The 25,220-nt window shown below is 49.2% G+C and overlaps 1 protein-coding gene across 11 annotated transcripts in view; it reads right to left on the bottom strand.

The window, feature by feature from the left end:
* ZHX2 (zinc fingers and homeoboxes 2) overlaps positions 1 to 12,673 on the bottom strand; it is a 173,568-nt gene extending 160,895 nt beyond the window's left edge. For 6 of the 11 annotated variants that reach the window (XM_067017434.1, XM_067017436.1, XM_067017433.1 and 3 more), the window contains exon 1: positions 10,960 to 11,342. The gene's annotated coding sequence lies outside the window, so the exon portion shown is untranslated. Of the gene's footprint in view, positions 1 to 10,959; positions 11,621 to 12,424 lie in introns of those variants that run through there. The other 5 variants (XM_067017431.1, XM_059042795.2, XM_059042794.2 and 2 more) reach the window with 4 other exon arrangements.
* Positions 12,674 to 25,220: the final 12,547 nt, after the last annotated feature.

Raw genomic sequence — 25,220 nt, 5'->3', positions numbered from 1 at the left:
TTGGGCTCTGTGGACGGACCCACCATTCCCAGGACAGACTCAGCAGGTCTGAGAAGGGCGCGGATGGCCAGTTTCCTTCATCTCTGGCCACTGCTTGGTCACTGGGTGACGGCTCTTCTGCGGGGTGGGGATGAGGCTCCCAGTCACAGATCCAAAGCATCAGGACATCCCTCAAACTCCGGTGACTCAGAGGCAGCCTCACGACACACAGGTCCGAGATACGTTCACACCACGGTGCCAGTCAGCACTTCTGAGGCACTGCCTGGGTGTCGGGCGCTGTGCTAAGTTCCTTGCAGGTATTCAGGTTCCCCTGAAATCTGCACAGCAACCCTGTGAGCAGGGATTCTGCCTCTGCGGGTCCAGCTAGGCTCGCTGTGTGTGGTTGCAAATGCACAAATTCTCCAGCCAGACTGAGGGCCCCTCCGGGGAAGGGGTGGTGGCTTGATTTTCTGTCCTACACACAAGGAGCAGGGTGGCTGCAGGGCCAGGGCGAGGGCGAGGTAAGGGGCAAACTAGGCAACCAGGATGCGAAATTTAAGGAGGCGCTTTTACTCTCTCTCAGGCGCCGAGCCTGCACTTGCTGACCTTGAGAGCAAGCACTGTCTTAGATTTCACACGCTGGGTGCCTCATCTGCTAACCGGTCCTGGACCCGGGTAGGGAACTGGTCAAACTGGTGTGTGTGTGTGTGTGAAGCCTGCTCCTCTGCTCTCTAACCCTGTGATTGACCTTCCCCGCTCAGTGCCTCAGTCTCCTCACCTGGAAAATGGACCTTATGACAATGCCAAGGGTTGGCGAAGATATGGAGAAATCAGAAGCCCCATACGCTGCTGGTGGGAATGTCAAATGCAAAGAGCCAGGAGAACAGTTTGGCAGTTTCTCAAAAAGTTAAACACAAAACCCAGCAATTCCACTCCTAGATATCTACCTAAGAGATGAAAACATACGTCCACACAGAGGTTGCACACAAATGTTCACAGCAGCATTATTACAATGGTTAAGACGTAGAAACAACCCAATTGCCCACCAGCAGGTCAATGGATAAACAAAACAGCCCATGACACCACTGTGGTATGATATGAATTGTGTCCTGCCCAAATTCTTTTGTTGAAGCCCTAACCCCAGAATGTGACTGTACCTGGAGTCAAGGTCTTTAAAGAGGTGATTAAGCTAAAACGAAGCTGTTAGGGTGGACCCTAGTCCAATCTGACTGCTGTCCTTACGAGAAGAGGAAACTGAACACAAAAAGCAACACCAGGGAGGCATGTACACAGAGAAGAGACCATGTGAGGACATAGTAAGAAGGTGGCCTTCTCCAAGCCAAGGAGAGAGACCTCAACAGCAATCAAACCTGCAGACATGTTGAATCTGGACTTCCAGCCTCCAGAACTGTGAGAAGATGTCTGTTCTTTAAGCCACCCAGTCTGTGGTATTTGGCTATGGCAGCCCCAGCACACTAATACATGCAGTCTAGCCATATGATTGCATATTACTTAGCCATGAAACAATGAAGTACTGATGCATGCTATAACATGGATGAACATCAAAAACATGCCAAGTGAAAGAAGCACATGAAAGACCACATGTTATACAATTCCTTCCATATGAAACGTCAGTAAAGGCGAATATATAAAGACAGAAAGTCTAATCCGTGGTTGCCGAGGGCTGTGGGAGAGAGGGTGGGAGATGGGGATGGAGAGGGACTGTCAACGGGCACAGGACCTCTTTCTGGGGTGATGGAAATGTTCTGAAATCAGACTGTGGTGATGAATGCACACCTCTGTAAATATACAAGAAGTTAACTGTACACTTTAAATGGGTGGCTTTGAAGGTATGTAAGTTACTTCTCAAACTATGTCTTAAATTGTGACTAATGGCGATATCTATGCTACAGAGATGCACAGGGCCTGGCACACAGCACTTGGGACTTCTTATGCTCAGATAAGTATCTGTCGCTCAACTGAAAGGTGCCTAAAGGGCCTCACGGTTCCGTTAGTTTTATGGAGACCGTCGGGAAACTAAACTGGGCTGCCACCTGTGAGTCTGTGTCCCTAAGTGACCTGCCCTGGCCCAAACAGGACTCCGCATTCAGCGACTTTTGCTGAGGCATGCCTGCCTGGTGTGGCTAAAACGGATCCAGTCTGGGACTGCGCAGACCTGTGCTGGAGTTCCGGCTCTGCCCTGCCCACTATGTGCTTAGCAGGATTGCCACACGAACGACCTAGGCTATGGCGTAAGGGTGTGTGGAGCCTACACACAGTTGACATTCAATACATTGGGAAGAAAACCTCACACACAAGAAGGCCCTTCGTCAGGCCCTGAAGGCACACCCATCCTTGTGTTATCCTCAGTGCGGGCTGGTGACTCCACCCTCCTTGCTAATCAGTGGGGAAGGGGCCCCAGCCCTCTCGCTGGAGCTGCAGGTGCACAGAGGGTAGGAGAGGCTGCATGTGCCCTGTGCCTTAAGAGCATCAGGTGTGGTGTAGGACTGCCTGACTTCCAGAAACCTTGGACAAAGGACTTCCCCACTCTGTGCTTTTTCATCTGTTAAACTGGGATAACGGAGTCCTCATAGCTCCTGGAAGTGCTGTGAGCTAACCCACAAAAGGCACTCAGCTTTGTGCCTGTGATGTCAGAAAGCAGTTGCTGCTAAGTGCCAAATGACCGTGAACTTCCTGAGAGCAGGGATGTGTTTTCTTCCTCTGGCAGGTGCTCAGTGAGTGTTTGCCGATTGGACAGAAAAAAAGAAGGGGGGAGGGAAGATACTGTGATGGAGCTGGCTGGGGAGGGGAGTCCTGAGGAAACAGAGGGCCTTGAGTTAGATTGTACAGAAGAGGGAAAGCCCTGCACTGCCGTATGATCGCGTAACCTTAGGCGAATTCCCTTACTCCTCTGAGTCTCAGTTCCCCTAAGCTTGATTAGGCGATCCCTCAACTTTCTTCCTGCTAGAATACTCCTTGATCCTATTAATGCACCATTAATAACATTAATAATAATGCTATTATTCTCATCCCCGCGACGTCCCCCTCCGGGGATGCCAGAGGACGTTAGACTTTCTACCAGGAGACCCATAAATCCCATTTCTAAAAGTGCCGAAGTCAGGCCATGTCCCATTTCAGTGTCGACTCCTGCCCTCCGTCTTTAGAGGGTCTACCATTGACCCACCAGTGATCCAAACCGTTTCCACTCTTTGGCTCCGTGGGCCCAGGAACCCTTGCTCTTGGAAACAATGTGATGTCTTCCAGCTCTCCCGAGCTGTGTGGCTCCGGGAGAAATTCACTCAGAATCAATTAAATTCCAGGCCGTTCCACAGGATAACGCGATTCTGGCACTCTGTTAGGGCAGGTTAGGTGAGGCCCTGTTCCTCTCTGCTCCTGCCTGGAGCCACCAGCATCCCTTCCCCTGGATTTCTTGGCCCAGGGGGCGGAGCAGTCTCTTCTTCCAGCTTCTAGCTGTCAGTCCCTATCTCCCCTTCTCCAGCCCCTGTCAATCTGGCCTCTCCTTACCCGCTCTGGGCCTCTACCCACCCTAAACAACTTGGCCGTGACATCCGGCTCTGACCAGGCTGGATACAAATACCTTAAAGGTGCTGGTTCCAAAAAGACAAGAGTGCAACGCAAAGCAAAATAGTTTCTAAAAGTCCTCCTGCACAGGCCAGGGAGGTTCCACGGGGGCTCCGGGTACACACAGGGGCTAAGGGAGCCTGAGATGGCTTTTTCGTTCGAGCAGTTCAGCCCAGTCTCATACTTTAAAAACAGCGGGAAAAGTAATGTCAGCTGAAAGGAGTTTTCTGTGCGCTATTTAACTAAATGGCCCTGCAGCTGGAGAGAAGCACGGGCAGACGTGTTACGATTCAAGGGCTCCTAGTTACAATGATCCTCTTTTATTGGATAAAAACAGCGGCGCAGCCATTCTCCACCCTCCCAACGCCTGCTCCCCTCTACCTCCTTCCCCCATTGGCTGGCAAGGCTGTTCAGCATCTTGAAAGTAGCACCCAGCTTCTCCTCCCACCGTCTCCTACTCTGCAGCTTTCAGCCCACTGGGATTCCTTTTCTCGCCGGAGCCAGGGAGGAGAGGGTGGACAGGGTGCCGCGCCCCCTAGAGAATGTTCTGGTAGAGACACTGATAGAGGCTTGAGAATTGTCTTGGGGGTGGGGGTTGGGGGGCTAAGGATAACAGGCACAGATTTGGAACTGTCTTCTGTTTTGACTAAACTCACAAACACACGCACGCATGCCTGTGTGCACTCAGCCCTACATTCCTTCAGCAGAGAAGCCGTCAGACTGTCCAGAAGCTCCTTCTAAAACTGTCCCTTCTGCCCCCACGTTGCTCCAGGCTGGGGTGGAGCTGGCCTCCAGAAGACTTCAGAAGGACCCGGCGATGACCAAGAGCATCAGCTTTAGAATCAGACGGATCTGAGCTCGAACCTTGGCTCCCTCCTCTCTGTGACCTTGGGCAAGCACCTGAGCTCTCTGAGCTTTGGTCCCCTGTCTTTAACATGGGGCTCCGCCATGGCTCTCGGTGTGCCTCCCAGGGTCACACCGAAGGACACGGTGAAGAGAGAGCGTTCAGCAGGGCGCCTGGAGCAAGGGAGGTGCTCAGCTGTCGGAAGTTGCTGCTGCCCTGAGGATGGCGGCACTGTGCTTGTGGTGTGTCTGGGTGTGCAGGGAGATTTGCATTCATTCCATCTCATCAGCCAGAGTGGACAAGGCTGGGGTCTGTGGCAGGACGGAGATGGCGGTCGGGGGTGGGGGGACACGAATGTCAGCCCCGCTGGGGAGTGTTTTCCTTGAGGCTTTCTGCGACACTGATTTAAACCGTCACGTTGGCCCAGCCCATGCATGCGCGCATGCGGCCTCCTCCGTGTAGATTCTGGTCCTTCCTTGGTTTTCTGCAGATGTTTTGGAGCCCAGAAGCTGCAGCTGCAGGCATCCAACCAGCCCAGAAAATCTCATTCATCTTTTTCTCTCTACCCTTCTTGACAGCAGGCTCCTTCTTTCTCCCACAGAGTCTGTTCTGGGCCCCCAACAGGGAGGATTCCCTCCCAGAGAAAGAGCTAATTCAGTTCGGCCACCCTCCAATGCCCCAGAGACACAGGAATCCACTCCCTGCCTGGAGCTTGACAGCAAATGGTTCCCAGGATTTGGCTGGTTCCCCGCTGCCTGGTGAACCCAGAGTGGCTTTCAACCCAGGAAAGTAAACCCAGCATACGCTTCCCATTTTTTCCATCCCAAACCAAGCCTGTGCACCCCTAAAATATACTCTGAACCTCTTATACCGAAGTGGGTGAATGCCTGGGTCACACTCCTTAATATCGATGCCCCATGAATCAAGAGCAAAAGCGTTTCATTCACTGCAGGTTTTATGTGGTAAATACTGTTGCAGTGAAACATTGCATAATAAGATTTAATCTCTACTAAGTGTTTCTAGTACTAGGGGACCAGAGCTGGGCAGAAAGAGGAAGAAAGTGTGCCGAACTGTGGCTATTCACACGTAAATTGTTCACCAGGGGGTAAGGAGAGGTGTCAGCAAGAAAACTGACTCTGGTCTTTTTTTTGACTCCATTTTAAAGTTTGGGTGGAACGTGATGGACTGTTGCCAAGACTGCTTTTCTCCTTGGGGGCTTGTTACATGTGTGTATGTGTGAGACACACACATACACACACACACACACACACACACACACACACACACACACCTCATTGCCAATCAACCCCTCTTAAGTGCATGACTTCAAGCATAGGAAGAGGAAACAGATTGGGGGTGGATGTTCTTAAAATCACAACCTGTTCCATGTAGGGTAGGGGCAGGGAATCCAGAGGACTTTCCTTTTTTTCAAATACAAATGAAACTACCTTGTCAATACCAAAAACAATGCCACTTTCTTGTCTACCACCGGGGTATGTGAGCAGCTAAGCATCCTTTCAGAACTGCGCTGTCTGGATTTGACCATGACACAGCACATTACAGTACGGGAAGACTGCACCAGTGTCCCACTGTGATATTCAGGAAGAGGTTTCCATGTCAGTAGCTGCTCAGACTTGCCACAGATGAGCATATATGTGTATGGAGGAGGCGGGGGTAGGGAGGAGAATTGCAATGAGATGGGGACAGTTGGGGTCTCGAAATCTACGATAAGAATCTATGCATGTTAATTACGTGGCACCTCAAGGAAACAAGAAAGTCACATTCTAGAGGTGGTGGCAGTGATTATGATGGCGGAGCAGATGATGGTGATAACAGGTAACGTTTACTGAGAATAATCCACGTGTTAGGCGCTGTGCGAAGCTCTTTTATAAACCTCTTCTTAAGCTTCACAACAACCCAGAAGGCAGCTACTGGAAGAATCTCCATTTTAGAGATGAGGAAATGGAGGTTTAAAGAGGTATTTAATAGCCCCAAATCATAAAGCTATTAATTGAGCAGAGAATCCGGGGTGTTGGTCCTTGCTGGAGCAGTCCAGAGTGGGGAAGCTGACCGGAGGCCCTCTGATAGCATCCCCTCCTTTAAAAGCAAAACTGAAGGGTCATGACCAAAATTATTCTGCTGATGATTGGTGGAGTTGCAGGTGGGGCCTGGGGCGTCCGCTAGTTACTTCCTGGTAACAGCCGACTAACATCAGGTTAATTTTGGATTCCTACTGGCAGGACCTAAAAGAAAATCTCCCTCCCTTTCTTAGTGCACTGTCTTCTTTTTGCCCTAAGGCAGAACTGTTCCCCTGGTCTGAAACTTTCCAGAACTCATTTTAGTTCAAATAAGAACCAAGCTGATTCATCTCCATAAGGCACACTGCTGTCAGTCTTACCTTCCTAAAACACCTGACACTCCCTCCTCAGAAGCCTGCCATGGCTCCCCAGTACCTACAGATTAACAGCCAACCTCCTCCACGTCCATCCCCAAGTGTGGCATCATCTCTTTGCACAACCTTCCCTGCATCCCCCTCTCCATCTCCCCAGAATACACACAGCTCTCAGGACGCAGTTTTAACTTCATCGGGAATAACCTCCTCTTCTCATCTGAGGCCACTAACGCTTTATCTGCCAACTCAACGACCGTTTCTCCATTCACCCCTTCTGCCTTACAAGCTGAACCCCAGTTTGCTCGTGGCAGTGATGTGCCTAACTAAGAACACGGCATTGCCCCTTCCTGGTAGGGTTGGGTGGCCATGTGGCACAGTAGTTCTGGTTGAGCTAAGGACAGAAGTCCCTGAGAGGGGTGTCCCTTTCCAAACGTAACAGTAAAGCCACACTAGGTAAATGCTCTTTGTGCCTCACTCATCCTACTTCCCCTTTCCTGGAATGCAGATGTGAGGCCTGGAGATGCAGCAGCCACCTTCCTACCACGAGACGATAGGCCTGGGGCCAAAGGCCTATACTCTAAGGGTGGCAGAGTAGGAAGACAGAGCCTGGGTCCCGAGTGGTACAGCTGAGGCATTGTCCCCCCTACTCTCTTGTTGTCTGACACAAATAAGCCCCCATCCGGTTAAGTGACCAGTGGGCAGGATCTCTGTTGCTAACAGGTGAGTTCAATGATACCCGACACACCGCCAGACATTGCTCCTCCTCAGTCGTGGGTCAGTTCTGATGCTACCCCCTCTGGGAAATCCTCCGTGGGTCCCTCGGAACATGAGAACTGCACCCTTCATTGTACTTCCACAGTAGTTACTTTTCTCAATTCTAGCAGCTATTGAATCCTGCTTTATTTGGCCTGCTGGCTGCTCAAATTCCTAGAGCGTAAGGGGTCTTGGTCTCACTAACATCTCCATAGTGTCTGGAGCAGTGCTTTGCATCGAGGTTAGATAGATGCTCTATCTCAGCAGCACCTCTATAATGTCTGGAGCAGTGCATTATCTGCAGATGTGGAATGTGCATGTTCTGGGGCCTGGCAATCTGCTTGCTAGCTGTTTGGTCTTGAGCGAGTTAGAGAACCTCTCCGTGCCCGTTTCCTCATCTATAAAAAGGAGAGAATGACAGTACTTTACCCTGCAGGGTCGCCACGAAGACAAAATAGCTTAATCCTAAGCACTCAGAATGGTCTCTGGCATATAAAATTGCTTCATGACTCTAGGCTTTCATTAGTGTGATGAGTATTACCGTTGCGGAATGAACAAATAAATCAACACACAGCTGCTAAATAAATGAATTAAGAGATGAAAACGAGGAAAATTCCTGAGTTCGGACCACTGGGCCATGGTCACTGTTCTCTCTTTCCTGCCTTTACTCTTCCTTCTAATTACAACTTCCCATATCTGGGGAGCTGCTATACTGGAGTGTTGTAAGGCTTGGCTTCAAATATGGAATTTGAGTTTTGCCATGCGGCTTTGGGTAAGTTTGTTTCACCTCTCTGAGCTTCAGTTTCTCCCACACTAAACTCGGGATAATAATAGTATTTATCTCATAGGGTTATGGTGAGAATTAAATGACAGAGCATGTAAAATATACAGCATTATGCCCGGCATACTGAAACAGTGTTAGGAGTTGTTATCAAACACCGTCATTATTCTTTTTTCAAATGCATGGCATCCCACCAAATCACATGGTCCTGATAGGGATGGGACGCTTGGGGTTGGTATGTCAAGGTACACTGCACTTACACTGGGAGAATACTTTTCTTGCGGTACGCGGGCCTCTCGCTGTTGTGGCCTCTCCCGTCGCGGAGCACAGGCTCCGGACGCGCAGGCTCAGCGGCCACGGCTCACGGGCCCAGCCGCTCCGCGGCACGTGGGATCTTCCCGGACCGGGGCACGAACCCGCGTCCCCCGCATCGGCAGGCGGACTCTCAACCACTGCGCCACTGGGGAAGCCCCCATTTGTGGCATTTTGACTTTTTTCCTTTAAACAGGGATTAGCTAATATATCCGATTTACCCCAGAACGTTGGCCTCCAAATTTGCCCCTTAGAAGCTGTTAACTTCAAGTGGATCCTTAGTTGACACCAAACCTGGCCGGAAGGTACGCGTGCACATGAGAACAATCACAAAGAAGAGTGTTTAAACAGCAACGATATTCCCACAGATCGCGGATCCAGTCATTGTCGGTGACACATTTCAATCTTACTTGTAGATTTCCCCCCCTTTGGCCTTAAAAGAAGATGTGTATACAGCTTTATATAACTTTCCCTTTAAACTGAAACCGTTATGTGAGTCCCATTCAAGCACTCGACGGCTCCATTAATCTATTTTTACCATTAAACGTGCCATTTTACAAGCTATTTATTCCACTTGGTTGTCACCCAAATGCTTTTTGACATTACTGCCCCGGGACTCAAGTTCTTTAACTAACTGCCCTCATAAATGGAAAACCCCCTTTTGAAGGAAATCTTGAAGAGCTCTCTGAACCTCACTCTCTTCACTTCAACAGGCATTAATTTCTGCTCTACATAAAGGAGTGAGAGTGTGTGTGTGTGTGTGTGTGTGTGTGTGTGTGTGTGTGTTTTAAGAGGGTAACTGTGGGAGGTCTGAGCGACCCAAGGGATGAAGGGGAGGGATGCCTGGCCCCCAAATCCTGCCCAACTGGGCCTGCCTCAGACTTGGGGAGCTGCTAACTTGGAGACAGAAGGTGATCATCAGGGAGAAGGTAGGGCAGAACTCTAGGGCCTGAAGAGACTTGGTGATCCCTGGGGCCCAAGCTGGGCAGCGACACTTTCAAAGGGGAGGGGTCCAGGGAAAGTCATTATTTCCTCACCTTCCTCCTCCCCCACCTCCCAGACAAACAAAAGGCCATCGCAGCAATAGCTGAAGACACAGACCCCACTGGCTCTGAAGCCGATCCATCAGGTGGAAGCCTGAGCAAATCACAACTTGGCTTCCCCTGCAAGTTTTCTCCGCAGCCTAGCACACCACCCTCCTCCTCCCGGTCCTCCGCCGCCGCCTCCCGAGCTTCGCACAGCGACGAGGCCGAGGGGACCGTGCTGTGATGCTCACTGGTTTCCAACTTTCCGCTCCTCTTCCAGCCTCCTGCAAAGCGGCTGGGAAAGGGGCAAGTTTGCAAAGGCGAAGATACCAAGTCCTGGGGACGCCACAAAGGAGCCGCAACACCAACAAAGATGAACCTCTCGTGGGGCAGACGAAAAGCGCCAGCTGCCGTTCCGGGGGGCGATCGTGGGCTGGGGCGGGCAGAGGCGGGCAGCCGGGCCCGGGGGTCCCCGGGGTCCCCCGCCGCCCCTCCCCACGCGGGTTCCCCGGCACCTGAGCGGGGCGTGGGGACAGCGCCGCACTCCGGCCCGGCCCCCGGCAGGTAGCTCGGGCGGCCGCCCGCCCGCGCCGCGCGCCTGCTGCCTGCAGCCACCAGGAGCGCGGAGAGGAGAGGCAGCCTCAACCCACGGCGTCATGCTTCCTGCCACCACATTACGGCGAATCGTCACCGGGAGAGGGGAGAAGAGGGGAGAGCGGGGGAGGGAGGGGAGCACACACACGCAGCCCCCCGCCTGCCAAACCCCGCGGAGCCGGGGCCACGTCCCGGTGGAGTCCCCGCGGGACCGGCCCCGTTCGCACAAAGCGCCGCAGTTTGGCCGAGAAGGGAGGGAGCCGGCCACGAAATAAATAAATAAAAACAGAGTCGGGTCTACGTAACGCCCTGTCGAAAGCGGACGCCATATTTTTTTGTGGCTTATGTCGACATAGGGAAACGTAGACATGTTTTTCCTCCTCCTCCTCCTCCTCGGTCTGCCTCCCATTGATCCAAACTTGTAATCAAAACTCTTTAAAAAAAATCTCCCCCACCTCTGGATCCTCCGATCTCCTCCTACCCGCAAAAAGAGCCTGCACCCTCCCTCCCGCCCCCCCCCTTCCAATCGCAAACCCGGCCAAGTCCCATTAACAACACATTTTCGGGAGCCGCGGCGGCGGCGGCGGCGGCGGCAGCGGTGGGAAAGTTGGGCTGGAGTGGCCGGTGCCCGGCGTGCGGGGCTTGGGGCCGGCGGCGCCGGGCGGGGGGTGCTCCGCGCCGGGGCGAAGTTTCTTACCTGCGCCGGGGCTGGGAACGCGGAGACCCGGGCTGGGAACGCGGAGACGCGGCGCGGGCGTTCCAAAATGGAACTCTGCTGGCTCCCCCCACCTACTCCCCACTCCCCACCGGGCGCCCGGCTCGGGCTCCGTGGGAAAGAGGGGGAAAGCCAGCCTGCCAGACAGACAGACAGAAGAAGCCCCCGTTCGGAGAACAGTGGCCAAAATTTTTAGAAAGAAAGAAAAAAAAAAAAAAAGAAGGAAAAAAAAAGGGGAAAAAAATGTCTCGATCAGTGGGGAATCTACGCCAAAACCCACATGATCTGTAACGTCAGCATGCGTATTTGCATACGATACCACCACCCGAGCTGCCACCCGGGCTCGGGTTCCGCAGAAAGTTACAAAGTGAAATTCAGCCCCCTCCGGAGACGCCGGCGAAATGTCAATTTCAGGCGGGAGCCGGCGGGGGGGTGGTGGAAGCTAGCCCTAAAGGCGCTGGTTACTAGCCAAGGTTGGGGGGAGGGCAGTAAATTAACTTAAAAGTCTGAGCCCAGTAACGGACTCGGTGGAATTTCTGCGAGGGGAGGAGGAGGAGGCGCGAGCGAGATCATTGAATATTAAGCAGGACCCGGCGCGGCGGCCGCGGCCGAACCATCCCGGTGCAATACCCATTTTCTTTATGAAAAGTTCAAGGTGTCACTGATGAGCTCAACAAACTGTTGATCTTGACCACGTGGAGCGGCGGACGGAGGGACCGCGGGGCTCGGCTGCTCGCCCTGAGCCACGGCCCCCGGGATCCCGCGTTCCTGCCGCAGCCCAAGGGGCAGCGCGAGGGTGGGGCTGCCGCGCGCCCCCGGCCCTGCCTGCTCTTTCTCCCGCCTTCGGACTCAAAGAAATAATAATAACTTAAAAAAAAATTTTTTTTAAGCGAGACACATTTAACTCCTGGAATGGTAATGAGAGGGCTTGGGGTAGGGAGGGTAAGAAAATGCCCCCCACTTATATAACGAGTCGAAATTAGATGACTTTTGCCGGAGAGATTCTGAGATTTCCGCTTTGCTCCAGGTCTGAGGTTGGTTCAACATCCTCAAACTTTTCCCCTAAGAGCCAATAAACAAACAGACGCCCCGGGAGCTGACTTCAACTCTTGTCGGGCCAGCTTTCGCCGGGATTCTCAGACTTCGAGAAATGCACACCCCTGCGGCGCTCGCAGGGAAGTCCCTCGGAAGCGAGGCGGGTCTCTTTCGGAACTGGGACTCCGGCGTGCCTGGCGGGAGGGCATCCCTAACCGCCGCCGCCGCCGCCCCCCGGATCCCCTCCGGCGCCTGAGAGCAAAGGCGAGTCAGGATCTCGCTGCTCTTCGCCTGCGCCCTCTGCAACCGTGAGCTTGCGTTTTGGGCGCGGCGTTCCTGCAACAGCGCTCAGCTACGGAGCTCTAAGGGATCTGGGATTCGGGGGACGCTTTGGAATCTCACGGAGACCAACCTGTCTGCGCCGCCCGCTCCTGCCCGGATGGACCAGTTTCTCCTCCGTGGGCATCTCGGCGCGTTAGCATCTCCCAGGTGTGAGCTGAGCGCGAGCGCGCGCGAGCCAAGCGGGAGCGAGGGGATACTGTCTGGGGGTCGACTTTTGACGTCGGAGCGCAGCGAGGAGACAAAGGGAGCCTGGGGCTGGGAGGCTCAGCGGAGTCCCCGCCTGCCCTGAAGACGAGCGGGAGCGGAGTGTCGGGGCTTCCCGGCCGGCCTTTGCTCCGGGGAATTAGAACGAACTCTAGCGGCAGCTTGCGACTCGGCTCTGGGCGCGGGGGCAGCAACAGGTGGCCGTGTACGGCGGAGTGGCTGGAGGCGAGGACAGGGACTGGGGTGAGAACGGCTGGCTCTGGGGCTGACGGCGAGGCCAACGCACCTGGAGACCTTTCGGCATTTTCCTTTCCCAGGATGAGGAGAAGAAAGTAGCTACAAAGTTTTTCTAGGGTCTCTCCTAGGGCTCCAATTTCTCTAACAGAACCCCTTCTTTGGGTCCCCAGACATTTCTGCAGTAAAAATAAAAATAGCTCACATGCAAAACTTTCTTACTGGCTTGCACCTGTTTGTTGCGTTATTGCTGATGTAGGGTTGGTTTGTTTGTTAGTTAACGATGCATAAAACTAGGTCCTGGCCTTGGAGGGGGTCTCTCGCGAGGTGCTTTCCTACCTGAGAGGAGAACTGCCCTGGCCGGCCCTTAAAGGATTCTGTTAAGAACTTCCTATATGACTTTGATCCAAGGAGGGCCACATCTTTCTCAAACTCATTTGATACCTACCGTCTAAAATCCTAATCTACTTGCCATCAGTATCGGAGTTTAGGGATGCCGATTTTTTGTTCTTCCCTTGTGTGTCTGAAGAGTGAAAGAAAAAGACCCCTCCCCCCGCAACTCTAATATTTTTATATCGCTTACTCTTGACTCTTCCAGGTCGTGCCACCGTTTCCCCACCTTCCCTTGAAAATAACTACGGTTCTTAGTTTGTTTCCATGGAAATTGCTGAAACCTTGAGGAAGCTATTCCCGTTTTGAGGCGGCACCTCCTTTTGCTGGTCAGCCACTTAGGAGGGGGTCCGTAAGCCACGTTTCCTCCGCCTCCAGCTCAGTACCACACCTTCTTCTGGCTGGGCCAGCGAGTAACAGGGTGGAAGGGTCAGGGTTGAGCCAAGCAGGGTAAACCCTCTGGACTGTCCACTTGAGTTCTCACGTCTTCAGGACACTTGGATCTCAAGTGGGGGGCCTTTGATGACTGCAGTATCTTTAAATTGTTCCAAGTTTATTTAGCATGGGCTGAACCACTATATCAACAAACAGGAGGGGATAAAACAAGGGTGACTTTTGCATCAAGTGCTATGATTTCAGTTTGCTTTATGTATAGGTGGAGTAGACAGACCCTTATCTGATATGACCCAGGGGACTTGGAACCAATAACTACAGGAGTCATGTTTATTGAGTGCTTTGTATACATACACCAGTAGCTACTTAATCTTTTTTTTTTAAATTAAAGTATATTTGACTTACAAAATTCTATTAGTCTCAGGTGTACAGGACTTAATCTTTACAACAACCCCAACAGGCAACGATTCTCCAAGTGTTTTGTCTTAGGTCCCTTTAGACTCTTAAAATTATTGAGGACCCCGAGTAGCTTTTGTTTACATGAGTTACATACATCTTGATATTTCCCATGTTCGAAATTGAACTGAAAAAAAAATGAGAGCACAGGAATTTACAAACACACTTTCCGTTAGCCATGGGAGCAATGATACTATGACGTGTCACGTAGCCTCTGGAAAACTACGGTATACTTGAGAAAAAATAAGAGCGAAAAGGGCAAGTAATGTTTTAGCCCTATCACCAAAGTAAATTTTACCTTGAAGACCCCTGGAAGGGTCTTGGGGGCCTCCAGGATCCCTGGATAATATTTTGAGAAACACGGTTATGGTAAGTTTTTGTTATGTGCGTTTTACAGGTGAGGAGGCCAAGTGTCTTAGAAATGTAGTAAGTTGCCCAGGGCAATGCAGGGAACGAGGATTTAAACTGGGTCCTTTAGAGGCCAGAGCCAGAGTTCTTAATGATTGTACAATTCTGCCTTTTGTTGACAACCCAAGCTCCACCCTCAGCCTAGAACAGCCTCTAGGGCTTCCCAAGACTACTTTTTATTAACAGCAATTACCTTTTGAGCCTTTATGATCTGCCAGCCCTTCTTACCCATTATCTTGTCAAATGCTTATGACCACCTTTCCTGCAGGTATTGTTTCTCCCATTTTACAGATGACAAAACTGCAATTCAGAGAGGTTAAGAAGCTCTTCAAAGAAGCTCTTCAACTTCTTCAAAGTTGCTCAGCCAATAAGTAGAAGAATCTGGATTGAAAGCTTTGTCTGGTGGCTTCAAAACCAAGGAAAGACAGGAGTCTATCACAGTGATTTGTAGAGGCCTAGCGGGGAGGAAACGGCTTCTGTTCGTGATTGGGTGAGAACTAGGCCTGGCTAAAAGTCTTGAAAATTTAGAAAGGTCAGGGGGAGAAGAAATAAAAAGCATCATTGCCCTGATGGGGCCCCTAATCTAATGACAACAAATCCACACTGGCGTGTGAACTCAAAAGAGACTTAGGGGAGCAGCAAAGATTTGGAATTGAGATGGGAATTGTGGGGTCATCCACCCAGCTATCTGATCCCTGCACGCACATGCTAGATAAGTATTTTTCTAAGTGAATGAAAAAAGAAAACACAAAACACAGAGAAGCAAGCAAGGAAAAGAAAACATCAGCAGTGCAACCAGGTACTGCTTATAATTTTGGTATGGATCTTTCCACATGTTACATTTATCTACTTTTTCCACTATGAGACTCTTAAGAGAAATGAAAACGATTACATATCAATTTACCAACTGTAGCATGGAATGGCCACTACTAACATGTCTTACAACAAAGCGAGACAGAGGATGACCTTTCAGAACATTCAGATTGCTTTACTCAATACCTGCAAGTGAAAGGAAGAAAGGAAGTGTGCTAGACAGAGGCTGTCTCCTTCCATGTCTGCATCCCCCCCCTCAACCCCCGCCATGCCTTGAGAATAAAATGTCTCATGCCCTGAGATCAATCCCATGGCACTGGTAGCATCGGAGCTGGGACTTGATGTTTTCAAATTTACAACAGGAGCTTGGCTTGGCAGTGACTTGATCCTGCTTGGAGAGTAGAGCTAAAAATTTACCAAATGGGGAAAACTCAGAACTTATTATTTGTTTGATTTTACAGTCTGGTTTAGTCCTTGTATCATCTCTGTAAGGAAAGCAGAACTGGTACTATTGTTCCCATTTTACAGAGAAGGTTACCGAGGCTTATAAAGGTTACAGTCATTAGTTCAAGTGCACAAACTAAATTCTGAACCACTCTATAAATCCATCTTGTAACTGCAAGACCAATGCTATTTCTATGCCCCTTCTTCATCATTTGCTGTTTTACCAAAAGGGGTCTAAACGTGGCTCCTATCAGATGTTGTCTCTCCTTTCTTGCAGAACCTTGGAAGAGAATTATCACTCAACAAGGTCTTTTTATCATATGCCATTTTATATGTACTCATGCATTTATTTGGTTGTCCTCCGACTAGAATGTAAAGTTCCTGCAGCCAGGTACTTTGTCTTGTTCATTGCTGCTGTATCCCTATGTTTAAACCTACATGGCGTATCACAGGTGCACCACAAATGATTGCTGAATGAATGAAGTGCACTTCTTCTCAGGGCTCATTCAGTTCTAGGGAGTCAATGCTTTTTAAGAGCATACACATCTTCTGTTTACCTCAGATGACCTTAGCTAAGAACATCAGTGCCCGGGGTCAAGTCTTCAATTTCTACGATGCATAGGATTTGTGTCCGGTGAGACACTGTGGGTGGTTAGTCCTCATCTGGATTCCTAGCATGAGAAACGTTAGCAATGGAAAACCTTACGTCAAATTTTTTGAACCATCCAAGATTACTTCCTTATGATAAATCCCTTGATAACTAAGCACTGGGTTGAAATATACATATAATTCTAGAGTGGAAACACTTTGCAGTAAGTGAAAGCTTCGGGAGGCATGGTACAGGGTCTTGCAAGATGGCTGCAGTCAATCCTTTCCCTCACTGTATGAAAGAGACTTCGCCATTAAGAGGTGGCATTTATCTCCCCTCCCCTTGAACCTGAACTAGTCCTGTGATTGCTTTGATGCTATGAAAGTGATATTCTGAGACACGTGAGCCCAGGCCTTAAGGGACTGACATTTTCTGCTTCCTCCCTCTTGGAATTCTGCTGCCATGTTGTGAGAAACCCAAGCTTCTTGGGGAGGCCCCATGGAGGAAAATCAAGATGCTACAGACAACAGCCCCAGCTGATTTCTGGCTGACTCGCAGTCAGACTTTAGCCGTGTGGGTAAGCCACCTTGGGTGCTCCAAACGAATTCACCTCCCCGTTGACTGCAGCCCCGGTTGACATCACACAGAGCAGAAGAGCCAGTCAATTTAACCCAGTCCAGCCCCAGAATCATGAGCGATGGTAATAAAAGAATAGTTGTTCAACACCACCAAGTTTTAGGGTAGTTTATTACACAGCAATAGATGACTGAAGTGGGAGGTATTTTCCTTGTGTTTTCATTTGCACATATATCTGAATATTCCAGATGAACTTCCCATTGATCTCTGTGGGATGTAGCATTCTGAGATCATAGAGAAAGCCAGACAAGGGTGGAGGGACGGGTCCATGATGCCTGGGCTGGCCACTCCTCTGAGTCAAATGCTTTCCCTGATATCAGTTTTTTTCACAAAACAGCTGAATTTGGCCTAATGACACCACACCCCCCGCACGCACACACATATACAGGTCCCAGATCCTAAGCAGATGAATACTCTTATGTAATATTTACCAAGCACAGATACTCAGTAGGTGCTAGAGTTAAGTTCCTGTTTGGTGTTGCCAAAAACTGAGGTTTCCATTCTTCAGAGATATGCACTGGGCTTCCCTGGTGGCGCAGTGGTTGAGATCTGCCTGCCAATGCAGGGGACGCGGGTTCGTGCCCCGGTCCGGGAAGACCCCACATGCCGCGGAGCGGCTGGGCCCGTGAGCCGTGGCCGCTGAGCCTGCGCGTCCGGAGCCTGTGCTCCGCCACGGGAGAGGCCACAACGATGAGAGGCCCACGTACCGAAAAAAAAAAAAAAAAAGAGATATGCACTGTGATGGGAACTCCAAATGCCTACCATGCACAAGGCCACCTAGAAGACGCTTCTTACACTTGGTTTCACTTAATCTTCACAACCTTCTAAGTAGGTGTATCATCTCCTTAGTTTGTGGCGGAAAACTGAGACCCATAGAGCAGTGGAACTTGAACCCAAGTTTGACTGACTGCAAATTCTGCCTGCTTCTTATTACACCTTTGTGTCCTAAATTAACTCATTTGCAAACCACCTTCCCAATTTTTGCCCCAGAGGCATATGTACCACCTGTAATATATTTATTTGACATTTCAATTTACACTGATTTACACTCAAAACATAAATGTATGTACTTAATAATGATAATCTTTTTATCACAATGGAAAAAGAGAAACCAATACTGATTGTAACAAATGAAAGGTAGCAGTAAAAATAATCCACAGAAAGAAACAGTGCTATTAAGCTAGCTAGATACTTTCATTTTCAGAAGGTGGAGCCAGAGGGTAAAGATGTTAGAAAGGTGTTAACGACAGGCTAAAACCAAACTGATAACTTTTTCTTGAGCTAATTAAAATGATAGAAAGAGAATTGCAAAGGAATGACTTTCTTTCCCAGTCAGGGTTATTTAATGCTGCATCCATGCATCGTTTAAAAGCTGTCCTCTAAGATTCAGCATCAGTGGATAACTTGTCATTCTCTAAATATGCTGTGGTCTTTTCTATCTTTGTAAATGGTGCACCCTCTACATGGAATGCCTTCCCTCCTCTGTGCTTCAAGACTCGATCAAATGTCACTCCCTTTGGGAAGCTTTCCTGCACTCTGCCCGAGAGAGTTAATGCCTCCTCGGAATTCCTACAGAATATTGCACTTTCTTTGCATTAGCAGTTACTGCCCTGTAGTTGAATCACTTCCTTGTATTTGCTACATTCACTTGACTGTAATCCCTTGAGGATAGGTATTTTACCAGTCATCTCTGTGTCCTCCTCTCTTGCCTAACATGGAATATGGGCTAGTAGAATTCTATGATGGCCCTCAAGATTCCCAGCCCCTGCTTATTCAAATGAGCACTAACCAAGGTACTGCTGTGAAAGAATTTTGCAAACATAATTATAGTCTCAAGTCAGTTGGCCTTAAAATCTGGAAATTATGAAGATTTCTGGATAGGCTTGATCTAATCTTATGAGCTCTATAAAAGCAGATTTTGTTGAGGAAGTCAGAGACGTTCACAGTGTGAGAAAGATTTTACACAAGGATGATTCTCTGCTGCTGAGGTGGAGAGGACATGTGGCAAGGACCTAAGAGCCATCTCTAGAAGTTGAGATCAGTCCCTGGCTTACAGTTAAGACAATGGGGACCTCAGTCCTGCAACCACAAGGAAGTGAATTCTGCTGATAACCCCTGAGCTTGGTAGGCCCGGTATATAGTTTATCTTGGTATACGTTCTGTGGACACTTGAAAAGAATGTGTATTCCTCTGTTATTGTGCAGAGTGTTCTATAATGTCTATTAGATCTTGTTGGTTGAGTTTTATACCCTTGCTAATTTTTGTCTAGTTGTTTTATCAGTTGAGAGAAGGCTACTGAAATTTCCAAGTGTACTTGTGAATTTGTCTGGTTCTTCTTTCCATTCTATCAGTTTTTGCTTTACAGATTTTGTAGTTCCTTTTTGGGTACATACATGCTTAGCCTGTTAGGGGTTCACTCAGCTTCTTAAATCTGTAGTTTTATGTTTCTTATGAAATTTGGGATGTTTTTGGCCATTATTTCTTTGATAATCTTTCATCCTTGTCTTCTTTCTCCTGTCCTTCTGGGACTCCAGTGACACAAATGTTAGATCTTTTGTTATGGTCCCACATTTCTGTGAGGCTCTGCTCTTTTTTTTTTTCAGTCTATTTATTTTCTGTTGTTCAGATTGGGTGACTTCTACTGCTTTATCTCTGAATTCACTGTTTCTTTCCTCTGTTCCCTCCATTATTCTGTTGAGTCCATACTCTGATGAAGCTTTTCTTTTGGATATTGTATTTTTCAGGTCGAAAATTTCCATTTGCTTTTCCTTTATATCTTCTATTTCTTTGCTGAGACTTTCTGTGTCTTTGACGAGGATTTTAATTTTTTCATTTGAAGCAGGTCCATTTGATTCTTGGAATCATTTTTATCATGACTGCTTTAAAGTCTGTGTCAGGTAATTCTAATGTAGTTCTGTCATCTGGGCACGGGTGCTTCTTGATTGTCTTGTTTCATTCACTTGGAGATCTTCCTGGTTCTTGGTATGGCATAAGATTTTAGACTGAAACATGGACATATTCATGTTATGTTATGAGACTCTGGGTCTTATTTAAACCTTATGTTTCAGCTGGCTTTCACTGATAATCACTCTGGCATAGGAAAGGAGAGCAGCTCTGTCTTGTTTCTGCCAGATGGGGATAGATGTCCAGGTTTCCCACTTGACCCCTGTTGGTACCTGAGAGGGGGACTCCTCGTCAAGTTGGGCAGGGGTTGGTATTTCAGTTTCCCATGTGGTCTCCACTGACACCACCCTACAGGGAGAGGAGAGACACCTCATTATTGTTGGGTGAAGGTGGAGGTCCAGGCTCCTACATGATCTCCACTGAGACCAGTGGTGATGAGAGTCCTGGCTACCCCCTTGGCCTTCTCTGACATGACCCTAGCAGGTGTGTGTGGCACCTCATTACAGCCACGCCAGGGTGGAAGTCTGGGCTCCTCCTGTGGCCTTTGTGGGTGTGAGTGGGGCTGGGTCACAGTTTTTTCTGTGGTGTTTGGCTGGAGTACAGATGTTGTCTTAAAATTTTCTGTCTTGCTACTCTGCTCCTTTCCTTGTCCTGTGACTGGAGAAAGCAGGCTTTGGTTGAGTCTCACTGGGGCTTTTTTTGTCAGCACCTGCTGGTGTTTTTAGGTTGCTGGCTTTGTCAGCTTCAACTCTGGGGTGTATGAAGCAAAAGAAAACCCAGGGGAATCACTGTTGCACCGTTCCTCAGATCCAGAGGTTCCTAATTGGTCTGCCTTCTTCTCTCCACCTTTTAGAGTCTTTGTATGTTTGTAAGTGGTTTTGCTTGCAATGTCCAGGGATTTTAGTTGTACTTTGCAGGAGGAATAGGGAAAAGTACGTCTACTCCATCTTCCCAGAAGAAGAATTACTAAGTGATGGGATTTTAAAGCCATTTTCATAGGATTATCATGAACACTTTAGGTCTCTATGATGGTGAATATAACGTTATTGCCTTATAAAGGATGCTCAGCTGTTCTTATGAAAGGAATTGGGTGCTGTGGGGACATCCTGACTGGAAGACTTGCCTTCAGTGTCCCTGGATCTTTAAAGGGTCTTGATTCATTCCCTTTTAGAGAAATAAAGGAAGCACTTCCTTCTGCTCTCATTGACACAGGACTTCTGAGCTTATCTTGCGAGCTTGAATCCCACTTCTTTCATGAAAGCCTGAAACTTCCCGTGTGGTAGATGTGAAAGAGCACTGAAGAAGAGGTCAGGAGAGGTGTACCGCTGTGTGTCCTTGGGCATTTCATTTCCACTTGCTGAGCCTCAGTTTCTCCATCTCAAACTCAGGAAAGATGGGGATGGACCAAATCAGGGTTTCCAAACTTCAACCATTTATCCAGCACCAGTATGAGTCTGTCATGTAGGACCACCTGCTTCTTTACATATGGAGTACTTTCCTCCACACTGACTCACTTTAAAGAGGAAACTTCACGTGGCCTTGGGACGTGTGCCCCTCAGCAGGAGGGAAGCCGTGCTGGCTTGCCGCACCTGGGACCAGTGTTTACCTGCAGAGTCCTCTGAGGTCTCAATCCCAGCCTGAAGGAGATGGTCACTGGGGCTTGTAAATTCGATGTGCCACCTCTACCCTAACCCAGATTCTGATAAAACGTATCCTCGTGGCAGCGGTCCAGTTATGGAGCCCCTCCAAGCACGGTTGCCATGAGTTCTGGGGAGTGTGGTGGTAGTGTACCCTCCCCAGGCTGCAGAGGAGAAACCTGCTTTGTTTCTTTTGAAAATTTCCAACCACGTGTCCCCTCTCTGCCTCCACTTCTAAGGCACTTAATTAAAAACACCTCTTTTATTCCCAGACATTTTGGAGCAGGCAATTAACATCGTGGCACTCCCTGTCTGGGAGCCCCCTTCTTTTCCCTCCATGACAGAATGTTGTTTGCCAGCAGAGTCATGCTTTAAATGAAAGTGAATTAAAAATCATCTCTTCTGGAGCACTTGTGAGGAGAACTTCATGACACCTCTTATAATAATTGGAGAGCCCCAGGGGACTCAGCATAACTGGGATTAGCTACCCCGTGCTAGAAACCAGCCAGCCTCTCTCAGACCCCCCTCCTGGGATGTGGCCACCCTCTCAGCAGCCCAGACGTCCCACCAACAGCTAGATGGCTCCCTAGAGGGCTGGGAAGGCACATCCCAGCTGGGGCCAAGTATAAGACTTGTTTCCCCTTCCAACTTTTCTACTGCCTAAAATGTTGTGAAATGTCCTAACATTATGAAGACAGCATCCCTGCCTTTTCTGTTCATTGCCACATCTTCAAACACTTAGAATTGTTATCTGGCTCTGGCAGAATGACTCTCAACGAATATTGGTTAAATGAATACATTCTGTAGTTGTATTCACCGGACTCCAAATTCTATTAGACAGGGACCATTTCTGTCTTATTGCATCTCCAGGACTGGGTGCGTGGTATGTGATCAATAACTATCTACTGAACTGAGCTGCTCCTTAGACATTCCTCTTTCACTCCTTCCTGGAGTGGCTGTGGCCTCACAGTTTGGGGCAGGGGTCCAGGGTCAGGCCGTCCTGAGCGTGGATACCGACTCACACGTTTTCTCCCTGGCGATCTGTGGCAAGAACTTCAACTCTCTGACCCTCTGTTTCCCTTGTAAGTAACACAGAGATAATAACCCCCACCCAGTTTCTTCAACCCACAGGTTGTTGAGAAGATTAAATTGAAGGCACATGGCTTGAATAATTGGCAGTTATAATTGTCGTTGCTCTTGACCGTAGGTCTAACTTCTGTTTCTTAGGCAGATAGGCATGCCTGCACCGCTTGGTTGGGTCTTAAGTGGAAGAACTGTCCCGGTGATACGGCAGGGAGAGCTGAACAGGGCCTGGGCTGTGTATCTGGTGGTGGCCTCCTGTCCACAGCCCACAGGCATGATCTGGGTGCTTTGAGAATTACCTGCAGCCTGTAAAAAAGCTCACTGGAAATGTTAATCCATCCTTGGTGAGACTGCATTAAGCATGTGCGTGTGTGTGTGTGTGTGTGTGTGTGTGTGTGTGTGTGTGTGTGTGTGTTGTGGTGGGATGGCATTGCAGGCTTATGAACGAGGATTGATAGCCACACATGACTTCAAGAAAACAATGACTTGATCATAACATAATAAATGCTGTCTTCTAGACAACATATTATACTCCCTGGGAGTTGTGAGGGGAAATAACAGAAGAGCCCTAAATGTGGTTCCTAAGTGACCCTCAGTCTTCACCTCCCTGAGGGCTGGATCAGAGAATAGTGAAGCATGGAGGTTAAGTACAGGAGCATACTGGGTGCAGGTAAGGACCCAGATCTCCTGGAATGGAATCCTGACTCCTTCACGCACGAGTTCTACTGTCTTGGGCAAGTTACCCTTCTCCATGTCTTTGTCCCCACCTGTAAAATAGAGGTACTGGTGGTAGCTACCGTGTAACGTTGACGGTGAGAATTAAGTGAAGCAATTTGTATGAAGAGCTGACAGCAATACCTGGGGCATCGTAGATGCGTAGGTGTCATAGATGTCTAATACCTATTACCTACCTTTATTGGATAATCCGTAATTATCCAACTGCTTTACCTTGTTCACAGGTGTTATTCTCCAGCCGACTTTTTGATCTCTTCTCCAATCCATCATGTTCTCCTATCTCGAGTTTGTTTGGGTACAGATGTGGACCCAGCATTGGCCTGGTCCTGCCATGATAGTGTAAGGGGAGGATGACCTCAGCCCCAGAAATACTTCCTGATGACTGCTGGCTTCTATTTATATGCCCCAGCACTGGGCTTGCTCAGAGGATGCCAGCATTATACATCTGTGACGTCACCAGCTTGTCAGTCACCCGGACCCTGAAATCATCCTCTGCAGTTTTCATAAAGTGTCCCAGAATTATAGAATGCTGGAGCTGATGTCAAAACCACAAAGCCTCTTAAATCTTATAGACAGAAGTAGTCACGACCACGGCCAACGTAGGAAAGGTTGGCGAGGCACAACATTTGAAAGCCCTTCCTAGTTTTCAAACGTTTCTCCAGAACCCCTCCCCCAGCTGTCTCCTTCTCTCCTGTTCACCATTACTTCTTGCTCAGACTCTATAAGAGCCTCCTAACCGGTTTTCCTCCTTGTATCTTTGAGCTCCTCTGGTCCAACTTCTAGAGCAGGGGTTGGGAAAATTTTTCTGTGAAGGGCCAGATAGTAAATATCCTAGGCTTTGCAGGCCGTAGGTCCCTGTTTCAGCTACTGAATTATGCTGTTGGCGCATAGCAATAGCCGTAGATGATACATAAAGGAATGGGGTTCGCTGTGTCTCGATAAAACTTTATTTATAGGTGCTAAAATGTAAATTTCATAAAATTTTCATGTGTCATGAATTATTATTACTATTCTTTTGTTAAACTAATTTAAACATGTTAAAACCATTCTCAGGGACTTCTCTGGTGGCGCAGTGGTTAAGAATCCGCCTGCCAATGCCGGGGACAAGGGTTCAAGCCCTGCTCTGGGAAGATCCCACATGCCGTGGAGCAGCTAAGCCCGTGTGCCACAACTACTGAAGCCTGTGTGCCTAGAGCCCGTGCTCCACAACAAGAGAAGCCACCGCAATGAGAAGCCTGCACACCGCAATGAAGAGTAGCCCCCACTCGCTGCAACTAGAGAAAGCCCACGTGCAGCAACAAAGACCCAACTCAGCCATCAATCAATCATCAATCAATCAATCAATCAATCAAAACATTCATAGCTTGTGGACAGCACAAAAATAGAAGGTAGGCTGGGCTTTGGTCCAGGGGCCATCATTTGCCCACCCCGGCTCTAGAACGGTTTTTCAGAAATGCACTGCAACTACTATTATGGCTGCTGCTGCTGCTGCAAAGCCATCTGCTGAGTGGTGAGAGGCACCAGGCACTGAGCTAAGAGCTCCTCCTGGGATGCACTTAAAGCTCACACACTGTACCAGAGGCACTACTTGCCTCCTTACTGAGAAGCATAGGGCTGCCCCAGGGTACATGCCAGGAAGGGGGATAGCCAGGATTTGAAGCGGGTTGCCTGAGCCTGCTCTCTTATCCGCTGCGCTGCACTGCCTCTGCCTCGGGATGAACCGCCAATGTCTCCCCACTGCCCCTGGAAGGTACCCCATGGTCCACGCCCTGCCCCTGAAGGCTTGGGATGCTTTCATCCCCGATGCCTCCAGCTCTCCCCGCAGCTCCCTGCTCCCTAGCCAGTTTGATCGTCTTTTGGTTCCTTGAACTCTCCAAGTTTATTTCTGGCTCAGGATTCTCACCTATACTGCTTCTCCCTCCTCGCTTGGCCAAGCAAAT

This window comes from Kogia breviceps, chromosome 17 (genome assembly GCF_026419965.1).
Source record: "Kogia breviceps isolate mKogBre1 chromosome 17, mKogBre1 haplotype 1, whole genome shotgun sequence".
In the NCBI taxonomy this organism is placed as follows: domain Eukaryota; kingdom Metazoa; phylum Chordata; class Mammalia; order Artiodactyla; family Physeteridae; genus Kogia; species Kogia breviceps.
This window is presented reverse-complemented; position numbering and strand designations above follow the sequence as displayed.